This window comes from Saccoglossus kowalevskii, chromosome 11, assembly GCF_978046115.1.
Source record: "Saccoglossus kowalevskii chromosome 11, keSacKowa6.1, whole genome shotgun sequence".
NCBI lineage: Eukaryota > Metazoa > Hemichordata > Enteropneusta > Harrimaniidae > Saccoglossus > Saccoglossus kowalevskii.
The window spans coordinates 6,013,378-6,026,494 of NC_140651.1; positions in this window are offsets into that span (position 1 = coordinate 6,013,378).

The window sequence follows — 13,117 nt, forward strand, 5'->3', positions numbered from 1 at the left end:
TAATGAACATAAAAATTATAATAAAACCCCTTATTTTTTTCCAACCCGCCCAGCCATACTACTCGTTTCAGAATACCTTTTATACTGCGATTCACATCGAACTCGACCCAAGAAAATAAAAATAAAAATGTGTCTTGTAATTACTGACAATTACCACCCCCTCCCACCGCAGTCATAGCATAGATATTACTGACAAAACATTGTTTAGATATATTATGATGTCATCATTTGAAGCTTATAACAAGGCTGAGAACTTTTGTCCAGTTATTTTAACTTTCACAACTTCTTATTTTATCAAAACGAAGTTTAGCACAACTATAAGATAGGGGATATATTCATGGGTATTTACAGGTAAAAATGTAGATAAATGTGATTGTCTAGCACGAGGTGCGGGGCAACAACTAAAAAGCAATACTAGTAGTTTACAGTGGGGAATTATGACTACTTGCGCTGTCATTCTTGGTCGGTTTATAAATAGCCCAATAAGATGTTGATGTATACTGTGCCCGATTTAGCTTTAAATCTCTGCAAAGGGAAAGTGCTAACAACGAAAAGTTTTGTTTTGTTCTGTTTTTCTTGGTCCTACGTAGGCCAGAATATAAAGTATTTCTTAACGATTAACAATACAAGTAAAACATTGTAGCTTTTGTGTATTTATCCTAAAGTCCTCTCTAAGTCTAAAGGCGACAAATCAGTGAATAGTCTGCCTTTCCCCCAATTATTCGTTACATTCCAGTGTATCATTATAAAGTATTAAAAATTCAACAATACAGATTAATTTGATATATACTTAACTGGGAAAAACAAGGCAAGGTACTAGACATTGGATTTGTTTATATTTTGTCTTATTGTAGTAACCTGGGCTTAGTCTCGCCTAGATTGTACCATAGATTTAAAAATACATTTTAAGGTCTATGATTTTACTTAAGCAGCTTTGCAAAATTTTAGTTGTTGCCCCGCACCTCATGCTAGACAAGTTGTAATGTCTTGCTGAGAAGGTGGAGATATTTAAGCAGAGAAGTCGTTAAAGAGATGTTGTCCTGGCTTCTGAGTAGTCATTGTCAAAAGATAGTAGAAATTAAAAAAAAATATTTGTTGGTGTGGAATTAAATGAAGCAGCTAGTGTATAAGTAGCTAACACCACGGGTTTATTTTCACCCATAGTTACCCGGACTACGATGCGTGGATAGGTGATCAAAATTAATTGCCCAACTTACAATTTATGATACAGAAATAAGTAAATGGAAGTACGTTCCAGAGTGCACTGAAAACAGTCAGTTTTGGTATGACAATTGACACCAAAATTAAGAATTGTAATTTTGCCAATTCAGATTCCGAAAGGCTAAATGAGCTTTGAATGTTGGAGAACTGTTGACGATTGTGTGTTCGAGTGTACACAGAACACAGGGGCACTCAGGCTTAAATATGTATACGATTTCATGTGACTGAAAAAATAAGTCAAAAAATAAGCTAGTTTTTAGAAATAATATTTTATTAAGGTAGCGAGACTATTATTTGTGTTGAAAATTACGATTTTCACATTTATTTATTAATTGATGAAATGCACTATAAACTTTCATCTGATAAAGTCAACATACCATAGAATGTCATGTAAGTTGGTTAAAATGTTGATTTTCTGAATGGAAGCAAGGCAGCCTCAGTAGTGTTTTCCAAAATCAACAACACAGGTTTAATCTGTGTGCCTATAAGTTCCAAAGATAAACTCAAGACAAATCAGTGTAAGGATGTGTTATCAGTAGCTATCTAACACACAATGGTGTTTCCAAACATTTGAGTGGTTTGTCTCCGCCCCTGTTTGTTTCACAGATTAGTCATTTGCATATGAATCTGTCAGACACAAGGTCACACAGCCACTGAAAAAAAATCATTGATTTTGATGTTTTCATCTGCCGATTTTATCCAATTATAGCTATCCCATTCCTTTATTTTTTTGGTTTCAAAAAGCCTTACACATTTGGATGCCCCTACACATGTTAAAACAGACCTTGATGGAAAAACAAATTGATTGTGCCGATAAACAAGCTTGAAAATCTTTGCTGTTACTTCATGGACGTTTTCTAGGAGTTTATGTTTTTCAAAATACAATATAACGTATACTTATTGTCGTCAGATTAACACCAAATTTTCACAGATTTAAGGTGACAGTGAGATGAACTTGAATGTGTCCAGACAAACTATTTCATCGATTATTTACCAACGAGTTGTGGTTTGAGTTGGGGGCAATGCGACTATTTTTTAAAACGCGTTGCTTGAATAAAACTGACCAGACACATTCAATTTACCAGACTATTGAACAACTAGGAAAAGTGAAAAAAATAATTCTTATCGCCAGCATAAATACGTAATTATTTTTTTTACAGAAAAAGTAATTTTTCACCTTTGATTGAGTAACGCGTCGTAGAATGCAGATACGGGCATGAAAAATACACTTGTGAAAAGCTTGAAGTCTGGCGATTCTAAAAATATATACTTTCCCGGGTCTATTTGTAGTCATTTAGTCACAATTAGAAGATGAAAACAAGTATGCAAATAAGAGTCCCGCTACCTTAAGTAGTGGGTAAAAATACTGACGCAATACTAATTAACCATACATTTGCTCATATTTACTTTAAATGTGTTGTGTTCACTAGTATTATTTCTCGTATATGCCTCTTATCCTTTCATGTCACCAATTGTCCATTTTGTCTCTCATTTAAAATCAGTTTGGTAATCATCATAGATACCCGAAAACGAGAATTGTTGTGTTCGGCCAGTACATCATTGGAACTAAGAACCAGTGACCGAGAATAAGCGAATCAAACATGGGCCCATGGAAACCACATAACTAATATAAATACTTTCCCTAAAGGTGTAATGACCTTGAATTTATTGATTAATCGTTACACCAGTGTTCACGGTGGGTAGCCCCTTGGGTATGGGTCACGGCCTTGGTGTCGGATTCTGTTACACGATGACCATGACATCGTCACCGACCCCACTCGCGATCTTCACATTCAATCGATGGTCAGTCATCCAAACGTTACAACATCCTTGTTCGGTTAAACTCAGTGAATGTGAGTAGAAATACAATTTGCAAGACCCATGAGATTGAAATTAATGTAAAACACGATTTAATATTTTCACACACTTCCGATCTCCGAGAGGTTTTCCGTTTTAAGTTCACTCGTAAGATGCGCTTTGCCCACTTAATTTCCTGTTCATTTGTTTGCAACTAGCTTACACGTCACAACAACCATCAAGTGTTTCTCATTAATATCTTCAACTCTTGGCGAATAAATTTTAGATTTCGTCACTATCGTTCCTAATCGTTGGCGGAGCGGTCTACTTGGTTCTTAGTCATTTTACCGCCATATTTGCCAATACCGCTAATACCGTGGCGATTTAGAAACATTACGTAATGAATCCAATATTGTTATAAAGATTTTAATAGATGTTGCGTGGACATTATAACTGTAGTGAATACCGTGACTTGCAAACTAGAAAAATCCGTGTTCGAAAATTACTTAATCATCTTCCGGGATGTTATTTCTGTTCTTATATTTCAAAATACATCTTCCCCCAAATGTTTTCTCCCATCTGTCCCTGTGCGGAGAAAATTATTTGTGTAAACGAACTCTATGCTAATTTAAGGCTATGTGGGTGATTTTGGAGAAATTGCTACCATATAGACTACAGTCTGTTTTATCCATTTCGCACAGGCCTTGAACTTTGCAATGACTGTCACTATCGGGCGGTCTAAGGGATGAGGGATTGATGAATGGTACATCGCTAAACTCGATGTTTTCTCACCATAGGATGAATTGATGCCCCTTTTTCAGAATCTGACATGCAACCTTTATCGATATGATAGAACGTATTGATATTCTCTCTACTTATTTCTCCCGGGGGATATATCGTACTGATTGATTCTTGTGCGGAAATGAAATATACAACAGCGATACTACTTGAGGTTTGCAAACTGCAAATACCCGGATGTAGACTGAATTTGCTGCTGATATCATGCTTGTTTACAAGAATCCAACAACTTCAATATATATACTGGCATTGACATTTCGAATTCATGAAACAAACTACACAATTGTATGTAAATTAGCCACGTAAATAACACATATTTTCACCCAAAACAAAACCGACGTTGTTATATCATATTCATATGTCTCATTATACTAAAAAAAACTAGTTTTATTTGGAGTATACCCCTTGACGTCAAAAAAGGATGAGAACAAAATCGAAAAAATACGATAATTCACTAATTACTCAAATGAGTTCATTAATACATCATTTGTTTTTTCGTGCCTACCCGTGCTATGTCGTACCTCATGTGAAATATCAAAATACGAATGTGATATCACCATCATGTGACATTTAAACATGGTACATCGATATCGTCATGGTAATTATATGGGTGCCACAACGAACTTGAGCAACTTCATTGAAATTATAATATTTTAATACTGCTAATATTTCTTTCTTTTCTAACCTAAGGAAAACACTCTTATAGCGGTAATACACATCGCTGTTGGTTACGGGGCCTCATTTTAGACTCCCATGTGCCAAGTACACACTGGAAGTCTTTTCCGGTTAGTGTGCCGTGTGTGTGTGTGTGCGTGTGTGTGTGCGCGTGTGTTCCACTGATATCTCAAGAACCAATATCAGATTTTAATGAAACTTGTTACATATGCTCTGGAATAATGCTGTAGATTTGTTTTGGGTTGAAATGCGTGTAACTATGTATTTTGCATATTAATTAGCCGATTTTAAACATTTTCACTTTTTTTCTCATGGACTATTACACGGATTTCAATGACACTTGAATGCTCTGGGATAATGCGGAGATCTGATTAGTTTTAGGTTGAAATCCGTGCATATTAATGACTTATTCCTGGGTATTGAATGGGGAACCGCTCAATCCCATGGATTGCACCAAAAAATCGTGGGACACTATTGTTTATGTTGTTTACAAAATTAATCTATCTTTTGTTATCCATTGTAATTTTAATCAAGAAAGTAAATTTGTTGTGAGATTAGGCTTAACTGGAAGTACCCCTTTAATGATCAATTACACAGGTAAAAGTTTAAGTTATTTGGATTTACTTCTGAAATGTGGTATAAACATTTATTTTGTAAATATTGTATTATATAAAGTAGCCGTCATGTTTTATGCTGTGTAGTTGATGCTGGTTTTTACTAGTGGTTAAATTAACCATATATTTGTGTACACAACAAATTACGTCATTTCTGGCGTGTATTTATCATTGAAGTACATTTCAGAGTGCCCATGGTTTGTAGGTCCCTGGAAACCCTAACACTTTCCATCGGTGTGTGTGTTTCCATGGTAATCTCAAATGATGTTCTCTTGATAAATGATTCCAGTCACGAAATTAAGATTAATATCTAAGAGAGTAATTTTTATTTCGATCTCAGATGCAAGTGTTACCGGCCCACACAGGAAGTCATCTACATTGCTTGATTCCCCAGTCTCAGCGTATATGGCGTGTATCGATTCTCTACATATACGCTACCTGTGATACACGGCGATCATCAGCAGGGAGTGAGTCGATTATCAGTGTTTGAAATCAACCCGTCTGGTAACAAAGAGGGCTCAAAAGCCTAGGATACCACCCCCAGACGTGGAATGCATATATCTGTAGTTTAAGATTATTCCAACATGTTGCACTTAAGCTTCCATGACTGCAGCTTTTACGTCAGTCCTTCTCAACTAATCTGTTGTTGTATTGCCTGCCGTACAACCAACCCACAACACGACACCGTAATCTGTTGTTGTATTGCCTGCCGTACAACCAACCCACAACACGACATCGTAATCTGTGTTTGCATTGCCTGCCGTACAACCAACCGACCATGCGGCACCGTATTCTGTTTTTGCATTGCCTGCGGTACACTCAGTCGACTACAGCGACACCGAAATCTGTTGTTGTATTGCCTGTCGTACACTCAGCCGACCACACGCAGCATCGCCGCTTTGTTGATTACCTTTGTCACCTAAAAGTAGTTCTACACAAGGTCATTGGCCAGCTATTGATTAACATCATAGATACAGTTTAACGATTGACCAGAAAATTTTGTAGCGACTTGTTCATGATCAAAGATAAATAAGACAATTCGTGTCAATTTCAATAAATAATTTTCGTGACATGATACTAATTTGAAAATTATATATATTACGTACAATAGGTAATTTGGAAACAAAATCTGAAAGTTTTTAAAGTTTTGAAACTGTATGTCGACCTACAATGGTAAAGGTCGCGTCATGTAATTAGGTTGGTGTCATTCCACTGTCACTAAGGAAGCCCTGCATATTGATGGGACGACGCTGGTGTTTTCTGATCCTGAATCAATTTGAAGGTCGCCAGATGGGATGGCTGATAATCATTGACACTAATATGTATTGTGTTATCACAAAGTGTACGTGCCTTATCTCCAGGGGAGTCTTGTAGTGCATGTTATCGCAGACCACACTTTTTTGGTGGGCTGAGATGTTATGTTCACTGGACTTCAACGAAAATAGCGCAAATAAATTTCAAGCGAATATACAATACTTTACATTATGTTGTGTTTAACACCGTAGCGTTGTTTACTTTTTTACTTCTTCTTTTTTTAGGACATTAGACACCCGGGATAGATTTTGAAATACATTCTGCGCAGATTAAAAAAATGTGACAGAATAGAAATATTTATGATCTCACACACACTTGACAGGCCAATCCAATATAATACAAAAGTCTGGTTCGAGAATAGGTGATAAAAATCAATAACTTGAGCAGGTTGTCTATCAACACCGCGCCTAGAATTATACTGGTCAACCCCTACGGTTCAACTCACCCCGAGTTTATACTGGTCAACCCCTTCGATTCAACTCACCCCGAGTTTATACTGGTCAACCCCTACGGTTCAACTCACCCCGAGTATATACTGGTCAACCCCTACGGTTCAACTCACCCCGAGTTTATGCTGGTCAACCCCTACGGTTCAACTCACCCCGAGTTTATACTGGTCAACCCCTACGGTTCAACTCACCCCGAGTTTATACTGGTCAACCCCTACGGTTCAACTCACCCCGAGTTTATACTGGTCAACCCCTACGGTTCAACTCACCCCGAGTATATACTGGTCAACCCCTACGGTTCAACTCACCCCGAGTTTATGCTGGTCAACCCCTACGGTTCAACTCACCCCGAGTATATACTGGTCAACCCCTACGGTTCAACTCACCCCGAGTTTATACTGGTCAACCCCTACGGTTCAACTCACCCCGAGTTTATACTGGTCAACCCCTACGGTTCAACTCACCCCGAGTTTATACTTATCAACCCCTACGGTTCAACTCACCCTGAGTTTATGCTGGTCAACCCCTACGGTTCAACTCACCCCGAGTTTATACTGGTCAACCCCTACGGTTCAACTCACCCTGAGTTTATACTGGTCAACCCCTACGGTTCAACTCACCCCGAGTTTATACTTATCAACCCCTACGGTTCAACTCACCCTGAGTTTATGCTGGTCAACCCCTACGATTCAACTCACCCTGAGTTTATACTGGTCAACCCCTACGGTTCAACTCACCCCGAGTATATACTGGTCAACCCCTACGGTTCAACTCACCCCGAGTTTATACTGGTCAACCCTTACAATTCAACTCACCCTGAGTTTATACTGGTCAACCCCTACGGTTCAACTCACCCCGAGTTTATACTGGTCAACCCCTACGGTTCAACTCACCCCGAGTTTATACTGGTCAACCCCTACGGTTCAACTCACCCCGAGTATATACTGGTCAACCCCTACGGTTCAACTCACCCCGAGTTTATGCTGGTCAACCCCTACGGTTCAACTCACCCCGAGTATATACTGGTCAACCCCTACGGTTCAACTCACCCCGAGTTTATACTGGTCAACCCTTACAATTCAACTCACCCTGAGTTTATACTGGTCAACCCCTACGGTTCAACTCACCCTGAGTTTATACTGGTCAACCCCTACGGTTCAACTCACCCCGAGTTTATACTGGTCAACCCCTACAGTTCAACTCACCCTGAGTTTATACTGGTCAACCCCTACGGTTCAACTCACCCTGAATTTATACTGGTCAACCCCTACGGTTCAACTCACCCTGAGTTTATACTGGTCAACCCCTACGGTTCAACTCACCCCGAGTTTATACTGGTCAACCCCTACGGTTCAACTCACCCCGAGTTTATACTGGTCAATCCCTAGGGTTCAACTCACCCACAGTTTATACTGGTCAACCCTTACAATTCAACTCACCCCCAGTTTATACTGGTCAATCCCTACGATTCAACTCACCCCGAGTTTATACTGGTCAACCCTTACAATTCAACTCACCCCGAGTTTATACTGGTCAACCCTTACAATTCAACTCACCCACAGTTTATACTGGTCAATCCCTACGATTCAACTCACCCCGAGTTTATACTGGTCAACCCTTACAATTCAACTCACCCACAATTTATACTGGTCAATCCCTACAATTCAACTCACCCCGAGTTTATACTGGTCAACCCTTACAATTCAACTCACCCCGAGTTTATACTGGTCAACCCTTACAATTCAACTCACCCACAGTTTATACTGGTCAACCCTTACAATTCAACTCACCCACAGTTTATACTGGTCAACCCTTACAATTCAACTCACCCACAGTTTATACTAGTCAACCCTTACAATTCAACTCACCCACAGTTTATACTAGTCAACCCTTACAATTCAACTCACCCACAGTTTATACTAGTCAACCCTTACAATTCAACTCACCCACAGTTTATACTGGTCAACCCTTACAATTCAACTCACCCACAGTTTATACTAGTCAACCCTTACAATTCAACTCACCCACAGTTTATACTGGTCAACCCTTACAATTCAACTCACCCACAGTTTATACTGGTCAATCCCTACGATTCAACTCACCCCGAGTTTATACTGGTCAACCCTTACAATTCAACTCACCCACAATTTATACTGGTCAATCCCTACAATTCAACTCACCCACAGTTTATACTAGTCAACCCTTACAATTCAACTCACCCACAGTTTATACTAGTCAACCCTTACAATTCAACTCACCCACAGTTTATACTAGTCAACCCTTACAATTCAACTCACCCACAGTTTATACTGGTCAATCCCTACGATTCAACTCACCCACAGTTTATACTGGTCAACCCTTACAATTCAACTCACCCACAGTTTATACTGGTCAACCCTTACAATTCAACTCACCCACAATTTATACTGGTCAACCCTTACAATTCAACTCACCCACAGTTTATACTGGTCAACCCTTACAATTCAACTCACCCACAGTTTATACTGGTCAATCCCTACGATTCAACTCACCCACAGTTTATACTGGTCAACCCTTACAATTCAACTCACCCACAGTTTATACTGGTCAACCCTTACAATTCAACTCACCCACAATTTATACTGGTCAATCCCTACGATTCAACTCACCCCGAGTTTATACTGGTCAACCCTTACAATTCAACTCACCCCGAGTTTATACTGGTCAACCCTTACAATTCAACTCACCCACAGTTTATACTGGTCAACCCTTACAATTCAACTCACCCACAGTTTATACTAGTCAACCCTTACAATTCAACTCACCCACAGTTTATACTAGTCAACCCTTACAATTCAACTCACCCACAGTTTATACTAGTCAACCCTTACAATTCAACTCACCCACAGTTTATACTAGTCAACCCTTACAATTCAACTCACCCACAGTTTATACTAGTCAACCCTTACAATTCAACTCACCCACAGTTTATACTAGTCAACCCTTACAATTCAACTCACCCACAGTTTATACTAGTCAACCCTTACAATTCAACTCACCCCGAGTTTATACTGGTCAACCCTTACAATTCAACTCACCCACAGTTTATACTGGTCAATCCCTACGATTCAACTCACCCCGAGTTTATACTGGTCAACCCTTACAATTCAACTCACCCACAATTTATACTGGTCAATCCCTACAATTCAACTCACCCCGAGTTTATACTGGTCAACCCTTACAATTCAACTCACCCCGAGTTTATACTGGTCAACCCTTACAATTCAACTCACCCACAGTTTATACTAGTCAACCCTTACAATTCAACTCACCCACAGTTTATACTGGTCAACCCTTACAATTCAACTCACCCACAGTTTATACTAGTCAACCCTTACAATTCAACTCACCCACAGTTTATACTGGTCAACCCTTACAATTCAACTCACCCACAGTTTATATTGGTCAACCCTTACAATTCAACTCACCCACAGTTTATACTAGTCAACCCTTACAATTCAACTCACCCACAGTTTATACTGGTCAACCCTTACAATTCAACTCACCCACAGTTTATACTAGTCAACCCTTACAATTCAACTCACCCACAGTTTATACTGGTCAACCCTTACAATTCAACTCACCCACAGTTTATACTAGTCAACCCTTACAATTAAACTCACCCACAGTTTATACTAGTCAACCCTTACAATTCAACTCACCCACAGTTTATACTAGTCAACCCTTACAATTCAACTCACCCACAGTTTATACTGGTCAACCCTTACAATTCAACTCACCCACAGTTTATACTAGTCAACCCTTACAATTAAACTCACCCACAGTTTATACTAGTCAACCCTTACAATTCAACTCACCCACAGTTTATACTGGTCAACCCTTACAATTCAACTCACCCACAGTTTATATTGGTCAACCCTTACAATTCAACTCACCCACAGTTTATACTAGTCAACCCTTACAATTAAACTCACCCACAGTTTATACTAGTCAACCCTTACAATTCAACTCACCCACAGTTTATACTGGTCAACCCTTACAATTCAACTCACCCACAGTTTATACTGGTCAACCCTTACAATTCAACTCACCCACAGTTTATACTGGTCAACCCTTACAATTCAACTCACCCACAGTTTATACTGGTCAACCCTTACAATTCAACTCACCCACAGTTTATACTGGTCAATCCCTACAATTCAACTCACCCACAGTTTATACTGGTCAACCCTTACAATTCAACTCACCCACAGTTTATACTGGTCAACCCTTACAATTCAACTCACCCACAGTTTATACTGGTCAATCCCTACAATTCAACTCACCCACAGTTTATACTGGTCAACCCTTACAATTCAACTCACCCACAGTTTATACTGGTCAACCCTTACAATTCAACTCACCCACAGTTTATACTGGTCAACCCCTACGGTTCAACTCACCCACAGTTTATACTGGTCAATCCCTACAATTCAACTCATCCACAGTTTATACTGGTCAACCCTTACAATTCAACTCACCCACAGTTTATACTGGTCAACCCTTACAATTCAACTCACCCACAGTTTATACTGGTCAACCCTTACAATTCAACTCACCCACAGTTTATACTGGTCAATCCCTACAATTCAACTCACCCACAGTTTATACTGGTCAACCCTTACAATTCAACTCACCCACAGTTTATACTGGTCAACCCTTACAATTCAACTCACCCACAGTTTATACTGGTCAATCCCTACAATTCAACTCACCCACAGTTTATACTGGTCAACCCTTACAATTCAACTCACCCACAGTTTATACTGGTCAATCCCTACAATTCAACTCACCCACAGTTTATATTGGTCAACCCTTACAATTCAACTCACCCACAGTTTATACTGGTCAACCCTTACAATTCAACTCACCCACAGTTTATACTGGTCAATCCCTACAATTCAACTCACCCACAGTTTATACTGGTCAACCCTTACAATTCAACTCACCCACAGTTTATACTGGTCAACCCTTACAATTCAACTCACCCACAGTTTATACTGGTCAATCCCTACAATTCAACTCACCCACAGTTTATACTGGTCAACCCTTACAATTCAACTCACCCACAGTTTATACTGGTCAACCCTTACAATTCAACTCACCCACAGTTTATATTGGTCAATCCCTAGGAGCTAACGTATGACTAAATTGTTATCGCCAGTCCTTGGGAAGATGCAATACAAATGATTACATAACAACCCATAACAACCAACTAATACTGTATTAAAAATTACTAAATATAAACACAGTGATAATTAAAATATGTATATTATAAAATTAATTAAATAAGCGATGCACACAGCATAGTTAAAAAGGCTAATGTCAACATTGTGAACTAAATGTTGAACTATGGTTTCAAAATTAAAAACAAAATACACAACTGAGTCATCTGTTAATGATTATAATTACAGACACGGAATAAAACATAGTACTAGTAGTAATTATATTGATAATAATAGCATTATTATATAAGTGACGTAATTAATTTCATTGGCAAAAGTAAACATAACGCTTGCATTACGGCGGTCAAGTCCCAAGGTCAAGTTCTAATATTATTTTGAATCCACGAATACAATTTAATTCACAATTGTTTTGAATTTTGCTAAGCCATAGCTGAACAAATAATCGGTTTGAAACCGGGTGTTTGAACCGAGCACGGTTACCCTGGTTAATTATTACCCCGGATGCGCGGAGTGATATGTGATAGTAGCATGTAATATGTCCAGCGTCTCGTGATTGCTATGTGTGTGATTAATTTTGCTGTCATTTCCTTTCACGCACCTAACGAAAATAAATCACTTGGCTGTCAGTATTCTGCCGACGGAAATGTCACAATGTCGCCAGTGAGCTACAATTATTTCTTGCCACTTTTTTTTAAAAGAACGCGTTTAAATTAAAAATGAATTCGGTGCTTGTTCGTCCTGGTCCTAAAAATAACTCCCCACCCGTCCTCGAATTTAGTATTTTTTTGAAACAAAGTAACTGAAATTAACTGTGGTCGGATAGATTTCTGTCTCATCATATAGTTATAAAAATCCATTTTTTCTTCGGTAGAAATACAGTGGGCTAAAATTAAACAACATGATTAGAATGAACAGATAATATTTCTTGTATAAGTTCACCGGTCGTAATAGAGGTTTAGACGGAGGCAGATTGGATAGATTCGGCTTCGCCTCAGGATTATTATATTACATTTTAGGGTTGTCT